The sequence below is a fragment of the Micrasema longulum genome, unplaced genomic scaffold (genome assembly GCF_059751315.1).
Source record: "Micrasema longulum isolate JH-2025_06_02 unplaced genomic scaffold, ASM5975131v1 h1tg001476l, whole genome shotgun sequence".
Classification (NCBI taxonomy): Eukaryota; Metazoa; Arthropoda; class Insecta; order Trichoptera; family Brachycentridae; genus Micrasema; species Micrasema longulum.
In genome coordinates, this window is record NW_028278661.1 from 133,672 (window position 1) to 153,138 (window position 19,467).

Below are 19,467 nucleotides of genomic sequence, written 5' to 3' on the forward strand. Positions count from 1 at the left end.
GGATTGGTCATGCAGAACGAATGGACGACGAAAGAATGGTAAAACAAGTATATATGGCGAAAATTAACGGTAACGTGAGACAAGGAAGACGTGGCATGATCAGATAAACCAAAATCTTAAGTGTGGTCATGTCAAAAGCAGCCAGAACCGAAGGGCATGTGTGACAAAATGTATGAATGTGGAAGAAGCTAGAAATGTATGCCAGGATAGACGTGTGTGGCGGTCCATTCTCGCAGTAGTAGTAGTGGTATACATTCTTCCTTTCATAGTTTAACTTCCCTTACTAAACGTAGAAGCATTTCTGATCTGTCTTTCCTCTTCAAAAGTTTAAACAATTTTATCGATAGTCCATATCTCTTAGAGCGTATTTCAATCAATTTCCCCGTAAAGTCAACACGACAAGTTCATTTTTTTTATAATTCATTGCCCAAAAAAAATTATGTTTAAAACTCGTTTATTTATCGTAGCTGCTCCAAATTTAATTTACTTCGTCCCAATTTAGATATTTTTCATGCAAAATTTTGTGACTTAAAAAAAAACTTTTTGAAACACTGTAAAATGAAACATTTGTCAGTGTGTAATAAGTTTATGTTTTTTTTTTTTTTTTAATAAAAAAAGAAATATTTGCGTTCTTATAATTTACCCAAATATTTAATTTTGAGGGCCATTCTCAACGAGTTCTAAATAACTCACTATTAGAAAATGGAATCAAGTTGGGGTAGAGTAGGATTCGAACCACGGACCTTTGGTCTGTGAGTCCGAGACACTAGCCACGGGACCACAACCCGACTGTTTAATTATGTTTATTTTATTATGATATCAAAATTTTGAATTGGTCAACTACATTATGAAAATCCCTCTCCTCCACTCCTCCACTCTATTTCCTCATCCCTTAACCTTCTTACGAGCTCTTTTTTTTTCTCATGTCTTATATAATATATTATTTTTCTCTTCACTGTGTAACGTATTCTCTCATTATATTTGTGAAAAACTTTAACTGGACGTATGTACTACTTTTTATATTTTGTATTCTTATATTTTGTATTCTTATATAACAACTGTTGTTTTTCCTTAATAAATAAAAAAAAAAAAAAAAAATTACTTATACAATTTATATATGTATAGGGCGGGCATATTGCCTTAAGGCAATTTCTTCCTACCAACCCACACCGTTCAGTTTGAGAAAATTACAAGTACATAGACATATTATATTAATTACGAATATTATTAAAAGAATTCAACGGAAAAATATTATAACTAATCTTAAATAAATGTGCTAGAAAATGGGAGTCATAATACATAATATGGCAGAGCAGAGTTCGAACCTCGGATCCCTGATCCTCAAGTTCTGCTGAGAAGTTCCTGATTAGCCCACATTAATATATCCCTCCTGATCCCAATAGTTAAGATAAATTTTAAGATATTTAATTGCAGAACAATCCACTTTTTGAAATATAAACCTTGTATATTATAAGCAAGGTAAATAATAAAGCAACTTCCATACAAAAAATAAATAAAAAAAAGATCCTCTATTTTTTTTAAAATTTATATCCCTACAGAGATGAGGTAGAATTTTTTCAAATTCAAGATTCAGGATTATGGATATTCGAGCGTTTACAGGGCTTATGACCTGTCATTGGCTGGGTTAAGTGGCCACTTTATGTAGGTACTACAACATTCCCCATAACGCTTATTTAGCGAATATCCACACCAGGTAACATTTTTGGTTTTTGTATATATGCTACTAATCAAGAACCCATCCACAAGCGAGTTGGAAGCGCCATCTATGCATTGATATTGAAGTTAAGTATTTAATTAGCAGATTACTTTATTTTGTGTGCAGGTACACGAACCAAAAAATGTTTTAAAAGATCCTCTAGTTCGAGATACTACGACGGGACCACAACCGGTTTTCACCTTGCATAGTGTACAATAAATAAATATTTTTTTAATAAATAACTCCAATATATTCCAACCTTGCTTCATTTACAAAAATGTTTTAAAAAATACTCACATAAAGATGCTGAGTTGATTACAAATTCCAGACGCTTCGGTTTTGGTTTGTTCACATCTCTGGCTTGACAATTATTCATGTGAGATTTCTCGTTTCTACAACGGGTCCCCTCGTATATTTCGATTACTTTTCCTTTCTGCGACGTCTTTCTCAATTGTTTACTCTTTCTGTGTCCGCTGAGAGTCGAACCTCGACTTTCTGATTATCATTGTAGACGAGCCTCGCATTCTAGCCTAGTAGTTTTCACATGGTGGAGATATGGCGTGAGATTACCTGTAACAATGGAGATTATTAATAAGAAGATCGGTAAATAAAAAGGCAGATTTATTAGAAAACAATGAACGGTTAATAATGTACGCAATTACCGCCAACTTGTTCGCTTCAACGCTCTCTATAACTTGCATATTTTGTTTAAAAAACTTAACTATTTGTGACTTCAAAGTTAAATATTTTCACGTGCAACGCAACGTGTTTACTTGTTTTAATAACAAAGATTGTTTGTTTTTGTTTCGAGAAGATAATTTTATCTACATATAACATTATTCAATTAACATTAATAAATATAATCTTCTTCCAAGTTTGTCCCTCAATGCTGAGGATCGTGATCACCATGAACACTTCCAATTAGTCTGTTCCACTCCAGTCTGTCCTCAGCCCGACGTGCTGACTCATCAAATTTTAGCCCCGTAGTCAATTTTATTTGGTCAGTCCATCTATATGGGATTTTACCCCGGCTTCTCCTACCTTCAACTCGGCCAGACATTATTGCCTTTTCTAGATTGTCTGGCTCACGTCTAGCAATGTGTCCAAAGAAAGACAGTATCCTTCTCAAACACACCACTGATAGACGAGTCGTAATATGGAGATCTTCGGGTCGGGAGGTCCGGGGTTCGAACCTCGCTCTACCACAACTTGTTTGCCATTTAGAGAATGCGGTTATTTACGACAAAAAGAAAATAGCCACAAAATTGAAATATTTGGGTAAATCCCAAGAACGCAAATATTTCATTTGAAAAAACGTTTTCAAAATTTTGATCATGTTTTCGGTCAAGCAAATAATAATTTTAAATACGTTATTATTAATAATTAAATTGAAGAGCTAATTGTTACCGAATACATGTTCAGCAATATTCATCGTAATGACGAAATTAATTACTATTCTATGAGGGGAGGTGAATGTTTTAAGCTCCCAAAAACAAGAATCAGGCAACTCAGAACAATCTGAACAATAAAGGACTAAAGATTAGTGACCGACCGAAGTTTCGGCCAGTAAAACGAGTTTTGGCCGAGACTGCGCTCGGAAGTATCGGATTACGTTCAGGCTCCTGACTCGGCCGCATGACCCGAGGATTTGTTGACTATCATCATCTTTCCCTTACCGCGCTTAATGATGCATAGGGCACTGCATTGGTACACCAATCGCAGCGTATCTTGATCATTTTCGTTACGTGAAGGTAAGATGATCAGTCTTACATTTCAAGTACCAGTCCAGGTACTATGAAATATTCTAGTGTAAAAAAACCCTTTTAAAACATTTACGTTTGTAAGTGAGAATTCTTAATGGAAGTTCATTGTAATTTATTATATAAATAAAAGACGAGTGAAACATTATTTAATTTACTTTCATATAATTGTGAATTATCTATCCTTACCTCTATTTTGTATAAATACATTGAACTCCTCAATAAAGATACCAGTCTCGAAGATGTCGCGAAAACGATGAAACCGGTCACTAAATATTCCAAATTTGTGGATTAAAGTATCACTCGTCTTTTATTTGTATAATAAAAAACCCTTTAAATAAATATTTCATATCAACCATCTCGGAAATCAAACCCGGGACCGTGAGAGTGAAGTGATGTTCCGGAAAACAACTTAAAACCCACTTGTTCTCTAAATCCGTAGCATCTGATATCAAAATAAATTGTTTTGCTAAAATTACAAATTCAAAAAGTTAAAATTAAATTTATCTATTTATATAATCACTTTGTAAAGCGCCCTTGAGGTATTTTTTTTTAACTAACTAACTAACTAACCATCACGCCATTTCCCCGGAGGGGTAGGCAGAGAGGATAGAACGCCACACCACTCTGTCCTGGCACACTTCCTTTGCTTCCTTCACATTCATACATCTTCTCATGCACGCACGTCGATTATTCCGACTTTTCACATGACCACTTTCAAGAATTTGTTGTACTTGATCATGCCATGTCTTTCTCGGCCTTCCTCGACTTCTACAACCAGACACATTCGCATCATAAATCTTTTTAGCCGTTCTTTCATCATTCATTCGCTCCACATGACCGAACCATCGCAAAAGACCTTTCTTAATTTTGTCGATAATGCTTAACTCAGCCTTGCATTCTGCTCTAATTTCGACATTAGGGCACCTATCATACATTGTTTTTCCGCACATTCGCCTGAGGGATCGCATTTCAACAGCATTCAGTCTACTTTCGTCCCTTTTTTTCCAACTCCATGCTTCGCTTCCATACATTAGGGTTGGTACCAGAACTCCATTATGAACTGCTAATTTAGCCTCTTGCGATAGACACTTATTTGCTACGACAGACTTTAAGGCACCATTAACTCTGTTACCGGCACTAACCCTCCTTTCAATATCCTTGTCCATATTTCCATCTCTAGTAAACATACTACCCAGATATACAAATTCTTCGACCTGTTTCAAACTGTCTCCATTTACTACAATCTTACATTCAGTCATAGTTACATTTCTTTCAAAGACCATGACGTTCGACTTTTGCACATTCATTAGCAAATCACTCTCCTTGCACACTTCGTAAACCTTTGTAACCAAGGATTGCAGTTCCTCTTCGCTGTCAGCTAGGAGGACTGCGTCATCGGCGTACAGAAGGCAACTGACAGTTAGATTACTCATTTTCGCTCCCACATCCATACTTTTCAATTCTTTCATACATTTATCCATGTATATGTTGAATAACCACGGTGACATTACACATCCCTGTTTGACTCCTTTAGGGATGTCAAACCAGGAAGTTAATGACCCATTTACCCTTACACACGCTACACTATCTTTGTACAAAGAAGCAATAGCGCGGACAAGGTTGTCACTCACTCCATACTCCGATAGAACCATCCATAATTTTTTCCTATCAACTCGATCAAATGCTTTTTGCAAATCAACAAAAGCACAAAAAAGTTTCTGGTTTTTCGCCAAAAACTTTTCTGTCATATTGCGTAATGCAAATATTTGATCCATACATCCTCTACCATTCATAAATCCACTCTGTACATCCCATACTTTCTCCTTGGTCACGTTTCTTACTCTTTCTATCAGTATTCTTCCATACATTTTGCCGACAGCGCTCAGAAGACTGATAGCTCTGTAATTCCCACACTCCACCTTAGAACCCTTTCCCTTGTATAACGGCATAACAACTGCCCTCCTCCAATCAGGTGGAGTCCTTTCCTCCTTGAGACACAAGTTAAAAAGTTTATGTAGCCATGTGAGAATTAATTTGCCACCCGACTTAATAAACTCTGCTGCAATACAGTCATACCCTTGCGCTTTACCATTCCGCATACATTTGACAACACTGATAATTTCTTTCATACTAATCTGACTTTCCTCATCATTTGCGTTCAAACACACCTCGGATAATGTCGATACATCGGCACCGCCCGAGTTACCAGTGTGCGATTCATAAACTTCCTCAAAGTATTCCTTCCATCTCTCTTTTATTCCACTCTCACTAGTCACCATTTTTCCATCCTTATCTTTAACAACTGTCATGCCTCCGCTTTCACTGCTACTCCTGGAGTTTTTCACAGCTTTCCAGAAAACTTTAATGTTTTCATGGAAATTGTGTGTCATTTTCATTCCTTCTTCATCCTTCAATTTTTTCTTCCGTTCACATACACCCTGCTTAACCTTTTTCTTACTTTCACCATACACGCGTTTAGCCGATTCATATTCAATTGTATTCTTTTTTACAGCAAGCAAATTTATCCACGCATCCTTCTTTTCTTTAACGAGTTTTTTGACTTCGTCGTCCCACCACGCATCACCTTTCTTTCTCCCTAGCGTTGTCACACCGCACACTTCTTTCGCCGCCTCGCACATACTTATTTTCAAACACTCCCACATATCATTTATACCCATACATTCTACATCTTTTTCGTTCAGTCTGTGACTCACAGATCTTTCAAAATTATCTTTTATGTCAGCATTTTGCAGTTTTTCAACTTTGACTCTAGAAGGAGCCTGCACTTTGTTTGTTTGGGACCGCCATCCCTTAAACAGAATCACCCTTGAGACCACTAAAAAATGGTCTGATTCCATCTCGGCCCCTCTGTACACGTGTGTCGACAGTTACAGGCTTCAATCTAGAGTCAATGATGACATAATCGATAATCGACCTTTCATTTCCTCTCTCCCATGTGTATTGGTGGATTCCTTTATGCTCGAAAAATGTATTCGATACAAAAAGGTTCCATTCCAGGCATACCTCTAGCAGTCTTTTCCCATTGTCATTCACTCTTGCATCCCCAAACATACCTAGAGCTGACTCCAGCCCATCTCTCCTTGTTCCCACCCAACCATTAAGATCTCCAGCCAAAACTATCCTTTCGTTATCTTTTTTCCCATTCATCACATTCATTAGACTCGTCCAAAACTCGTCCTTCTCAGATTCACAGTCGGAGTTGACAGGAGCGTATCCTATGATAACAAGCAATCTTGTCAGTCCGACCTTAAATCTGACAAACATGAGTCTCTCACTTACAAATTCATATTCATTCATGCCCTCTATCATTCTTGGCGATAGAAACGCAGCAACACCCCGGCAAGCTCTGTCCGTCTCAGGGAGACCGGACCAGAGAACCAGAGTATCACCGTGCTCCATCGAACCACTCCCTTTCTTCCAAGTCTCAGAGACACACAATAAATCTATACATTTATTCTTCATTATATCACACAGTTCATTCATCTTATCAGTCATACGTCCTCTTACATTCCAAGTGGCAATTCTACATTCCTGAGAATTCCTCCTCTTTGCGCCCCCCCGAGAGAAGCGACCTGATGGGTTGCGAGCCTCATCGCGGTGTATTTTTTTTTTATTCAGATAAATAAATATAAGTAAAAATATCACTACTAACTACATTTTTTTCTTGTTAGGAACAAATATCATTAAAAGTTTTTTTTAAAGTTTTGAAAATATAAGGCAAAATTATTTTAAAATTGTAATAAATATACAATAATCATTTTTTGCACCATTACAGAATAAGCTAGAGGCCCAATTACAGTGGTAGAGGTCGACTAGCCTTACGTGGCAGTTAATTATTATTTTTTATTAATAACAAATAAAAATACAATTTTACAACTAAATACAATTTTTTACATTTATCAAATACAAATATTTACATTAACGTTTGCCATTACGTAAAAGAAAAAAAACAATTCTTGTGTAAATAATGGAAGAATGACGACTTACAACAATTTGAATTTTATTTTTAATTATTAATATTTTTAGAATAACATATAAAATGCAAAAAAATAATTGGTGTTTTTAATCAGTGCTACACAAAAATGAATTATAAATCTAACTAAATATAAAAAATAATATGTTGTATTCCTAACGGCACTTTTTATTTTCTTTGCTCATTTCATTGAAGAAAAAATATTCCTCTGTAAGTATAATGATGTTGTGCTGTAGTTGTTTTTAATTGTGGAATTAATAAGTTACCACTTGTTCTAGGTCGCGTACTTACATTTTGTGACGAGAAACACTACTATTTATTTTGTCTTTATGAATTTGAAGCAAATAATTATTTTTATATGACGATTTTATATCTAAGATCCTTTTTTTAAAATAATTGAATAGTGGGAAAAGTAGATGGTTTTTAATTTTTTTATTTATTTATATATTAGAAAAATCACATAAGCAAAATTACAGACGAATATTCTACTAAGGAAAAATTAAACAAGTGTATGGCGGAATACTTGAAAGGATCTATCGGTTCCTACATAGGCTATGCCTGTTCTAAGGAACCAATATGATGCGGCAGAAAAAATAATTATATAGAAACGTATTTGGTAAAGTGTACACAAATAACTATATATTACATTACTATTATAGTACGAAAGTGGCGCTACATAAGTTACCCACAGTAATTACAAATGTAACGTCTCCATGTAAATATTAAGTCCTATGGGCGTTGAAATAAATAAAATGCGTATATGAAGCTCACATATCCTTGAAGCTACACTTTATTCTGACGAGGGTGTCTCGCTCTACTGGACCAGGTCAAGAGGGGAACGGAAATGACGTCACAAGAGCCGACTCACTCTCGCTAAGTTGAGTGTCCTATGGTTCACGAGACTGATACAAATATACGATCCTTCACACTTTTAAGCACTGTTATGAGGAAAAGACGTATTTAAAAAAATTTGCGTGCATAATTTGGTCTGTGTTCAGATGGATTAATAATACATTTCTGTGTGTGTCATAGAATCCAGGGCTGCTCTTCTGAACACTCGCGGCCACAAGCAATGCTATTCTAGCGCGTATTTAGTACGTAAATACGCGCTATAAAAGCGTTCTCTACGGCCGAAAGAGCATTTAGAATAACAGCCCTGGACGAAAGTTTTCGACTCGATGGGTTCTATCGGGTAATAATACGGTAAAAGGAATTGAGTGAAGAAAAGGTTAACTATCAGACGTATTTTTTATTCTTTTTATGAATTTATTTTTTTCATTTATTTATGGGTTGTTTATTACACATTATTAAGACATAAGTCCCAACTCCATGGGACTAAAAGTCCTGTGTTGAGATGGGAAGAGCAATTAGTTGACACAGACACATGAGCATATCGTCACAAATATTTTATAGGATCAGAAACATTACATTTTTTTTTTAAAAAACCAAATATATGGCACATCAATATGGTTAACAGTAAACTCAACATTCGGAAAATCATCATTATTATTAAAATTGAAGATTTTTCGAACAGTTCTAAGTCACAATCTTTTAATTTCAAAGTCAGAATATCATTGTCATTGTTATCACAATAATTATAAGCTGCTTAGTCGACAAAAAAATGTGTTCACTAAGTCCGATACTATAAAGCTTAAAATTACAAATTTTTCCTCAAAATGCCCCTTAAAAACGCGTAATCTGTAGGCGGATGGAGATGTCTTTATATGTCTTTAGATATCGTAGACGTCTTTCTTAGCTGTCCTACGTCACCATTTATTTTCACCATATATATATATTTTACTATTCTTTCGTCATCCATTCGTTCTAGATGACCAAAACATCTAGGTTGCCCTTTCTTGATTCTATCCATTGATTTATTTATTTATTTATTTATTATCATTATATTACAAACACAAAATTATAATTTATGTAAAGTTGCTTTGACTGTCTAACTAGGGTTATTTACCCCGTTCTAAAACAGTCAAAAAATATAAAAAACAGTAATTAATTTATAGAAACAGTTATAAAGATACAGGACAAAGTGAAAAACAAAGTAAAAAATGGAGTAAAAACATGGTAAAAAATGTAGTAAAAACATAGTAAAATTGTGATTACCTACACATTCTTCTAAAACATCGCATTTTGATCGCGTTCACTATGCCTTCCTCTGCCAGATCCATGTTTCACTTCCGTACATAAGCGTTAGCACTAAAACTCCGTTGTGCACTGCCAATCTAATTTCAATGGATATATTTTTATTAGCAATGATGAAATTAAGTTCAATTCAAAAATATTTTTTTTATGTCTCATATTATCAGTACCATGATTTTTTAATGTTTTGAATTTTTTTATTTACTCCGCATATGACGTCTCCAGTTTTCAGTGACGCCGTTCAAAGTAGTTAGTTTTTATTAAAATCATTTTTATTAATTTTTTAAAAACATTTTCAAGAAACTTCACTGTACAATTTAATGCACTATTTTTATCAGGTGGGAGAAAACATTTTTTATATCCAATTTCCCGTACGGTTGAACTTCCTTATTACATCATTTTGTTGCTCTTCCATCTTTTGAAACATGCTTCCCAGAAATACAAATTCAGCTACTCTATTTTATTTATTTATTTATTTACGGTTCCATGAACTTCTTACATCAAACCAGTTAAAAATAAATACAACAAAAAATATCATAATATTAAAAAAGAACAAAAACATCTAAAAAAGTATATAAAAGTAAAAGTATATATTAAAAAAAGAAATATAACATCTGTCAAAAATATAAATATTTACCTATATAAAAGAAAGGTAAATTAAAACAAATAGCCTTTTTTTTAAAAAGAAGAGATGAAAAAAAAAGTTCTTTAAAAGGAAAGTTAAAATGTTTACATCATGGTTTATATATTTATAGTACTCTTATGAATTGCTTCTATTAAAAACACGTGACTTTTTTAGAGGTGCGAAATAATGTAAAACTTTGTCATTGAAATTAACATGCGAATTTGAGAATGCGCGCATAAAAACACAGATTCATTTATATTCCACTAAACCACGGGGAAACAGAGCGTGCCAATGCTAAACTTATTTTGTACCAGTTTATTTGCGCTGATTCGGCCACAAAATTGCTAAACCACAGACGAGTAGAGTTCTAGCAAAATGAAAAGAACAAAAAAAATCCAAATATTTTTTAATAAAAAAAAAAACTTAAAATTACGTTTGGCTTCCGTTTCAGGGACGCTTGTCAGCGGGTGGAGAAGAGGGAATAACATTTAGGGTTTTAGTGACAGAATGCTTTAAGTCATTAAAACAAGTTCTGAGATAATCGTATTTGAAGTTTTTTTATTCTTTCAACGCATTATTTCTCCCACAATTTTCTTTTATTTTGAGCTTAAAAAAGTCATCTTCATTCTAGGCATTGCATAAAATTTGAAAATCAACACCATGCACCTATATTTAAAAATATTTTAAATATATAAAGACAAATAAAATATTTAAATTTATTTCAACAGAGAGGGAAAACATTTTTGAGAAGGAATATAGATGTTCAAATATAGGCAGAATTGTGAATGTTACACAGTGTGTAAAGTGGCCACTTAAACCAGCCATTGACAGGTCATAAGCCCTGTAGATGCCTAGATTTCTATATTACCTTCTCTTAAATGTTCTTCATCTCTGTTGTAATATACAGCGGAACTTTGGAACAACTCTACGCAAGGAGCGTGGAATAAATTAAGGATCACGTATAACAACTCATACAGACAATTATTCGGATTGCCTAGGTACTGCAGTGCCTCTGAAATGTTTACAGCTGGACGAATGAACACCTTCGCTGCCCTGCTTCGCCAAAGAGCAAAGAGCCTATGGGAACGCCTAAAAAACTGTAATAACGAAATTCTCCAAGCCACTGCAGAGTGGATCCAATCATTGTTGTTCGAGCGATGGCGCGATATGTTAAGACCACCATAAGTGCTGCAATATAAAATTTTATTTTATGTTTATATTTATGTTTATCGTTATATTTATGTTTATTGTTATATTTTTGTTTATATTTATATTTATGTTCATGTTTATATGGTAGAATTGGCTCTGCACTTTATAGCTATTTTACTGGAATATTTTTTTTTTTTTTAAATAAATATAATTTTAAAAAAAAAATTAAAAAAAAAAAAAACAAAACAATATGTTAATTTACATTAGTCTTAACTTAACTCTTTGAATTTTACTTTAGTGAGATCTACATTTTCATTATATAATTTGTATCGCACATTTGTAATACGTCACGCAATCGCATGAGGTAATAGCTGGGATGTAAACAAAATCCAAATCTGAAGACGCAGCTAGGCGTGAAATACTTCAATAGAGCTATCCGGTCTGGTATGAAGGGAATGAGATGGATCGTACTCTCTTGTGAGTCAAACTACGAAAAGGCAGAAAAATATTAAAATATGGCTTTCGAAATGAGCGGGCTATATTTTACACATATTCTGCAAATCCACACGGCTCGGTAAAATTAGGTGGGCTCGGCATTTATTATATTCTTTTAGCGTCACATCCGGGTAAAAAATATTCGCTCTGAAAAGGGATTTGGCGTTACACTGGAACTACTACACTAATTTTTATCCCGGAAGATAAGTCATATTGTTTATTGTTTCGGCATTTACTGTGTGTTTAATAAAATAACACTACTAGTTTCTGATATTCTTAATTACCCATCATCAGGTTTAAATATCGAGCCATAATCGGCAGAACAACGTAAGCGACACCTTTGGCGAATTGCGTTTTTTTTAAGGAAAAGTGTTCCTTATTGCCCCCTACACAAGTGTTAAAAACATCGTAGCTCTATAAAATTCACTTTCCACATTTAAGGATATTTATTTTTATTTATTTTATTTATTAAAAGAAAACGACAGCCATTATAACAAAAAAAAACAAGTTTACAAATAAACCAAAATTATAGTATTTTTTATGTATTACTCCGCATCATTCTACTCTTAAACTATATATATATATATATATATACTAGCGGACCCGACAGACGTTGTCCTGCCCGAACTTTGGCTTGCCTGCTATCATCTTGGAAAAATACTTTTCATCTAGGTACTTGTTTGTGATTAAATTACAAACCTAAATATTGTTGATATTCAAAAAATATTGAATCTTAGTAGGTACTTGTTAATGGTTGAATTCCAAATCATAAAATAAATATGTTTTCAAATATGGCATTCTTTTTGCAAACGTCAAACTCCGGTCGTCTCACCAACAAAATGGTGTACTTATGTAGGAATACGATTTTTTTAAATGTATCGAATTTAATATTATTTTAGTGTTACCAAAAATCTAATAAAAAGAAATAAATGGGTAGAAATTATAAGGAATTAATCTGATTGAGATCCACAAAAAACAAATGCTGTTTGTAAACATTCAAAAACAAACTTTTTTTATACACAAAAAAACAACATCTTTCCATTTTTTTGCAAATGCATTCTCCTCGAATGCAACCCTGGTAGATCGATGAATAAAACATATATGCTCCTAACTTTTTTTTTACATATTCGATTGAAAATTTTAATATCTACGAACACGCACAGCGCAAACATCTATATTTCTCTGAAAACCGCACGTAAATCGGTTAAGCCTTTTAGGAGGAGTACGGTGACATCACACGTACAGAGGTATTAAATATATAAAATATAAATATGTATGTTGACATATTATTTTTAAGTTAAGCAAAACAACGTAACCGACGACAATGTAGGCGGTTACGCTAGCTAGCCACCAAAAAATAAACCTGTCAGAGTTATAGGCAAAACAAGGGCAAAACAGTGTTATCGCCACTATCGTAAAAGCGGAAGGTATTTCAACAATTTGGCTGTCATTTTGATATTGGCAGTAACCAACCATTATAAATCCCATTTACCGAATTATTAAAAAATATAAGGATGGAACAAAAAAAAACTGTTGTTCTGCCGATTATGGCTCGATATAAGCTCTTATATATATTTCTCTCTCTCGTTTATTTACACAACGGAGTTCTAGTTCCAACTCTAATGTATAGGAGCGAAGTACGGAATTGGAAAAATAATGATGAAAGTAGGTTGAATGCTGTCGAAATGCGATCCCTCAGGCGAATGTGTGGTAAAACGATGTATGATAGGTGCACAAATGTCGAGATCCGTGAAGTGTGTAAGGCTGAGACATGCATTATTGACAGAATTAAGAAAGGGGTGCTGCGTTGGTTTGGACATGTAGAGCGAATGGACAGCGAAAGACCGACTTAAAGGATCTACGATGCAAATGTTGATGGATGCAGAAAACGAGGAAGACCGAGAAAGACATGGCACGATCAAGTCCATCAAATACTTGAAGATGGACATGTCAAAAGTAGGAATAATCGGCGTGCGTGCATAAGAAGATGTATGAATGTAGAGGAAGCGAGGTCTGTATGCCAAGATAGAGTATTATGGCGTTCTATCCTCTCTGCCTACCCCTACGGGGAAACGGCGTGATGGTTTGTTGTTGTTGTTGTTTATTTACACCTGAAGATGGGTATTTCAGAATACCTGAAACTAGTAGTGTTAATATAATATATTAAACTCATATGTAGTAAAAATTACGAATTGTTTTATTTTAAATATATTTAGAAGATAAGTCTCCTTCCTACACCGCGTTTTCCTTCAACTTTTCCTTGCAATAGTACTATTTCAAAATCCAATGTATTTTATCATTTTTTTAATTGTATATACGTGTACGATTCATATCATTTAATTGTAGTGCTTTCACACTTATAGATTACGCAGACAGGGTATAGTCTAAGCTTATAACCGAGTTGCACAGTTTTTTTTTGTATAACTGTAACATTAATATTCTTTCTTTTTTTGTGCTTCTTAATACATACATATTAATATTTTAATCAAACACTGATTTGAATCTTCATTTAAAAAAAAAAAAACCAAGACAGTGGAGGAAGTTCAGCACAACGAGAAATCTGATATAAAATGTATTTTCTTACGCGCGGTAAAAATTAGAGTACTTAATATTTTAATCCCTGTTGTAATTTGTTGATATATTTTATTTTATTTATTTATTCATATTTTTCTCTTGCGAACTATAATTAATAATAATAAAAAAGTGACCTCACTGGGATTACCCGTGCCGGGGACACTTAACAATTTACTTTTTTTAAATGTTTTTGCATTTGAGAATAAAAAAAGAAGACTAACTAAGATAATTAACAAAATATTCGACAGTTTTAAAAACTAGGTATATATGTTTATCGATATTATTTATATTACAAAACGCACAATGAAAATAACAAAAACCTAACATAAGCTATACACTTGTGGATATATCATCGTCATCGTTCCCTTTCCGCACATAATGGTACATAGGGCACTGCATTGGTACACCAATCGCAGCGTATCTTGATCATTTTTGTTACATGAAGGTAATATGATCAGTATTACGCTTCAGGTACCAGTCCAGGGACTATGAAATATTCTAGTGCGAAAACACCGTTTAAATAAATATTTCATATCAACCATGTCGGGAATCGAGCCCGAGACCTCTTGCATGGCAGGCTAACGCGCTGACCATTACACCACGAGGCCGACATATACATTGTTGATACAACTTAAGTTTAACTTATTTTTGTCATTTTTGGTGCAATTGGCGTTTATTTTCGTGACGTTTTTGCGCTCGTCCGTTGACTCGAGCAGCCGTGTCGTTTTATAGTTTGACTCGGGTAGGCGGTAACTTTTTGCGTAACAATTTGAGTAGTTCTGGGAGGCAATTTTCCGCGGCCATCGAGCGGAACCAGGATACATTGTGCGGTAATCAGCTCCATCTTGAATACATACTCTAACACCCAAATTCTTAGACGATTCGTGATCACTTCGGCCACGGGTTCATGGACAAACAAATTTACAGCGAGAGACTTTCAATTTTTTCGCTCAGGTGCAGCCAAGAAATACTACTTGGAAAAGGCCATGCAAGGTCTGTCTACTCTGATACTTCCTCACAAAATCGCAATTTGTATTTTTGTGAGGGTACACACACATGCAACGTGCGAGGAAATTCAGCGTTTTTTAAAAATATTTTTTATTTGTTAACAGAGTAAAATTAAGCCAATTTTTTTAATTCATTATTTTTATGTATCGTATTATCATCGCTTTGATTTTTGAAATATATGTAACATTGAAATAACTCGGCCAGTTACGTCTCTGGTTAGTAATAGTGAGTTGTCCTAACATTTTAAAAGAGAAACCCGTACGCATGAAAACACGCTAAACATCCCGGAAACCGGAAATATATCAAAACACAAAACCGATTGGCTATTCTTAATAGTTGTTCACTAGAACTTGCAACGTTTTAAAGCAGTTTATATTTATTAAAAGGTTTTTTTTTCTTGCAGTTAAGATAAACTTCGACATACAATTAAATGCTCAATTTTTTACCACGAGTAAGAAAAAAGTATATGTCAAATTTCCCATAGCACTAACCTTCCGCATTTGATGATAAGTCTATTTATTTGTATGTACAAAGAGTTCTAAAGCATCTTACTTGAATTATTGTTTTTATAGTCCCGACCTTAACAATGATTTATCTAGCAAATTGAGTCATAAAAATACTAATTAATAGTGTCTTGTAAATTTGTAAATATTTATTTTAAAAAAAAAAACTCCTCTAGGAATTGCTAGTGCAACTTTTAACAAGAAATGTATAATAGCGGACCCGACAGACGTTGTCCTGCCCGAACGTTGGCTTGCCTGCTATCATCTTGGAAAAAATACTTTTCATCTAGTTTGTGATCAAATTACAAAACTAAAAATTGTTGATATTCAAAAAATATTGAATTTAAGTAGGTACTTGTTTATGGTTGAATTCCAAATCATAAAATAAATGTGTTTTCAAATATGGAATTCTTTTTGCAAACGTCAAACTCCGGTCGTCTCACCAACAAACAGGGGTACTTATGTAGGAATACGATTTTTTAAAATGTATTGAATTTAATATTATTTTAGTGTTCCCAAAAATCTAATAAAAAGAAATAAATGGGTGGAAATTATAAGGAATTTAAGGAATGAATCTGATTGAGATCCACAAAAATCAAATGTTGTTTGTAAACATTCAAAAACAAACTTTTTTTATACACAAAAAAACAACATCTTTCCATTTTTTTGCAAATGCATTCTCCTCGAATGCAATCCTGGTAGATCGATGAATAAAACATTTATGTTCCTAAGTTTTTTTTTACATATTTGATTGAAGGTTTTAATATCTACGAACACGCACAGCGCAAAGATCTATATTGTTCTGAAAACCGCATGTAAATCGGTTAAGCCGTTTAGGAGGAGTACAGTGACATCACACGTGCAGAGGAATTTTATATATATATATATATATATAAAGAATATCCTGCTATTCCTATATTTTTAATATCATCGATGACACTGCAATGCCGCGTAATCTGTGTTTTTTACGAAAATGTTTTACTACAATAAATTCTTTATAGGGACTAAGAACCGCTAGTTTTAAATTACTACTATTTTTACTCTAAATAATAATAGTTTTTCTGATACTCCAGCTGTATTTTTTGTTGATTAAAATCGTAAGTAATACATGAATATTAACAGATAGCTTTTTAGATTCTCCTGCCAAAAATTGGATAGTTACGCGGCATTGCAGTATCACCGACGATATGTTACATGAAGTAAAGTTATCTGCTATTCCGTGATGCTTCTTTAACGTGCGAAGAAAATTAAGTATCCCGTGATGCTTTTGACGTGTGAAATGGATTAATATCCCGTGATGCTTGCAACGTGAAAGATAATTAAGTATCCCGTGATGCTTTCGACGTGAGAAATAAATTAACATCCCGTGATACTTGCAACGTGAAAGATAATAAGGTATCCCGTGTTGCTTTTAACGTGAGAAATTAATTAACATCCCGTGATGCTTGCAACGTGAAAGTTAATTAGGTATCCCGTGATGCTTTTAAAGGGAGAAATAAATTGGCATCCCATAATTCTTGTAAAGTGGAATGAAAATTGGGTATCCCGTGATACCTATAACCGAAAACATAAATGCAAACAACAGGTTTTGCTAAATCAATTAAATTACATTTAAGGACAATTGATACATCACGACTTGGCATTTACCTATACTAAAACCATTGACATTGATCTGAAATTGAGAAAAATAAGCTTGAGATTTTATTTACTCACACTTCATTTCATAAATATGTAATGCAATGTATTTATTTTAGATAGTCAAACAAGATAAATTATTGAACTGATACATACGAAAATTATACCTTATTATTCTAAAAATGATTGATTGCGTCTGTCATGTACGGGCCCGTTTCACACGGATCGCGCCAATTCGCTCGGTCCGGTAAAATTAGGGTGGGGTGGATACTTATTTATCATTTTCATTTTTGGTTTTGTTTATTTAATTTCTACCCGCAGGTGAAAATTTTGCTTTTTAAAATAAATAAAATGTTTGGAAGTGAAACATGGAACTGGCAGAGAAAAGATGAAAGCAGAGTGAACGCAGTCGAAATTCGATATCTTAGACGAATGTGTGTGCAATCAATGTATGACAGGGTTACGAATCATGAAATCAGGCGAGAAGTATTAGTTTTATTTACGTTTTTGAAGATACGCCATTTGACGTTTGATCATCCGTGAGGCCATTATATAAAGCTAAATGTCGTCGCATTAAAAAAAAAAAATCTTCAAATAAATCACTCTCTGGGGAAATGAGAAGTTCCAGAATACCACCACAGAATGAATAGCCATTAAGTGTTCATAATAAGCAAGCAAATCTTCATTTAGTTCTAACTCTAACCTTTATTTATGCGAGTGAGATTCAACTAAGCTAATTTCAGCTCTTTAACTTCACAAACATCAACAGATGAAAGAATTGAAGGAATAAAGATGTTCAAATATAGGCAGAATGGTGAATGTTACACAGGGTGTAAAGTGGCCACTTAAAATAGCCAATGACAGGTCATAAGTCCTGTAGGTGCCAAGACTTCTATATTACCTTCTCTAAAATGTTCTTCATCTCTGTTGTAATATGTTAATGTAAACAGCTCCCCAGAAAGTTTAATCCAGTCTTTGTTTACAAAAATTTGGACAAACTCAAACTATTGTTGAACTGAACTTGTATTTTTGTGCTGCCCTTTTCCTTCAAAAGGAAGTGGATTTACTAAATAATGTTATTAAATATTTGTACATAACCACTTACCGACTTTTCTTTGTCTACCGGTTTCGAGACGTACCCGTCTCTTCGTCAGGACACCCACTCCCTCCATCCCCTCTACTTCAACTATTTTCAATTTATCAATATTTCAACTATTTCTCAAGCAATATGCTCAAAAATACTATCAAACAAAGTCTATTTTCGTAACAATAAATAAATAATGATACTGCTTTCTGTTCAAAGCTAGCCAAAAATGTTACATGCAGTTCACATGCACGTTTACTTTATATCAAACATTCCGCGGACCCCTGACGTCAGGGGCGAATCATCCAAATAAGCAATTATGCACAGCTTACCATTATATTTGACTTTCTATAATAATGTTTTATAGTAACTATGTTTATGGGATAAATAAAATAATTATTATAAAAAATAAAATAAATGCTGCTTTGAATCGGATTGTGGTCCTGTGGCTAGTGTCTCGGACTCACGGACCAAAGGTCCGTGGTTCGAATCCCACTCTACCCCAACTCGATTCCCATTTTTTAATAGTGAGTTATTTACAACTCGTTGAAAATGGCCCTCAAAATTAAATATTTGGGTAAATCATAAGAGCGCAAATATTTATTTAAAAAAAAAAAATAATAATAAAAATAAAACAACATTGTTTTTAACCACTAATTTTTATTTTTCACCGACCGGTTTCAAAGCAAACAAGCTTCTTTGTCAAGGTTTACGTAACTAATGAATTGATTCCTTTTTATTTTATGTCTATCGTGTTCACTAAATACTA

The 19,467-nt window shown here is 33.8% G+C and overlaps 1 protein-coding gene across 1 annotated transcript in view; it reads right to left on the reverse strand.

The window, feature by feature from the left end:
• The window catches only part of LOC148275264 (uncharacterized), a 69,126-nt gene that overhangs the window by 26,346 nt on the left and 23,313 nt on the right, over positions 1-19,467 (reverse strand). The window contains exon 2 of the mRNA XM_088235941.1: positions 2,015-2,287. The gene's annotated coding sequence lies outside the window, so the exon portion shown is untranslated. The remainder of the gene's footprint in view (positions 1-2,014; positions 2,288-19,467) is intronic.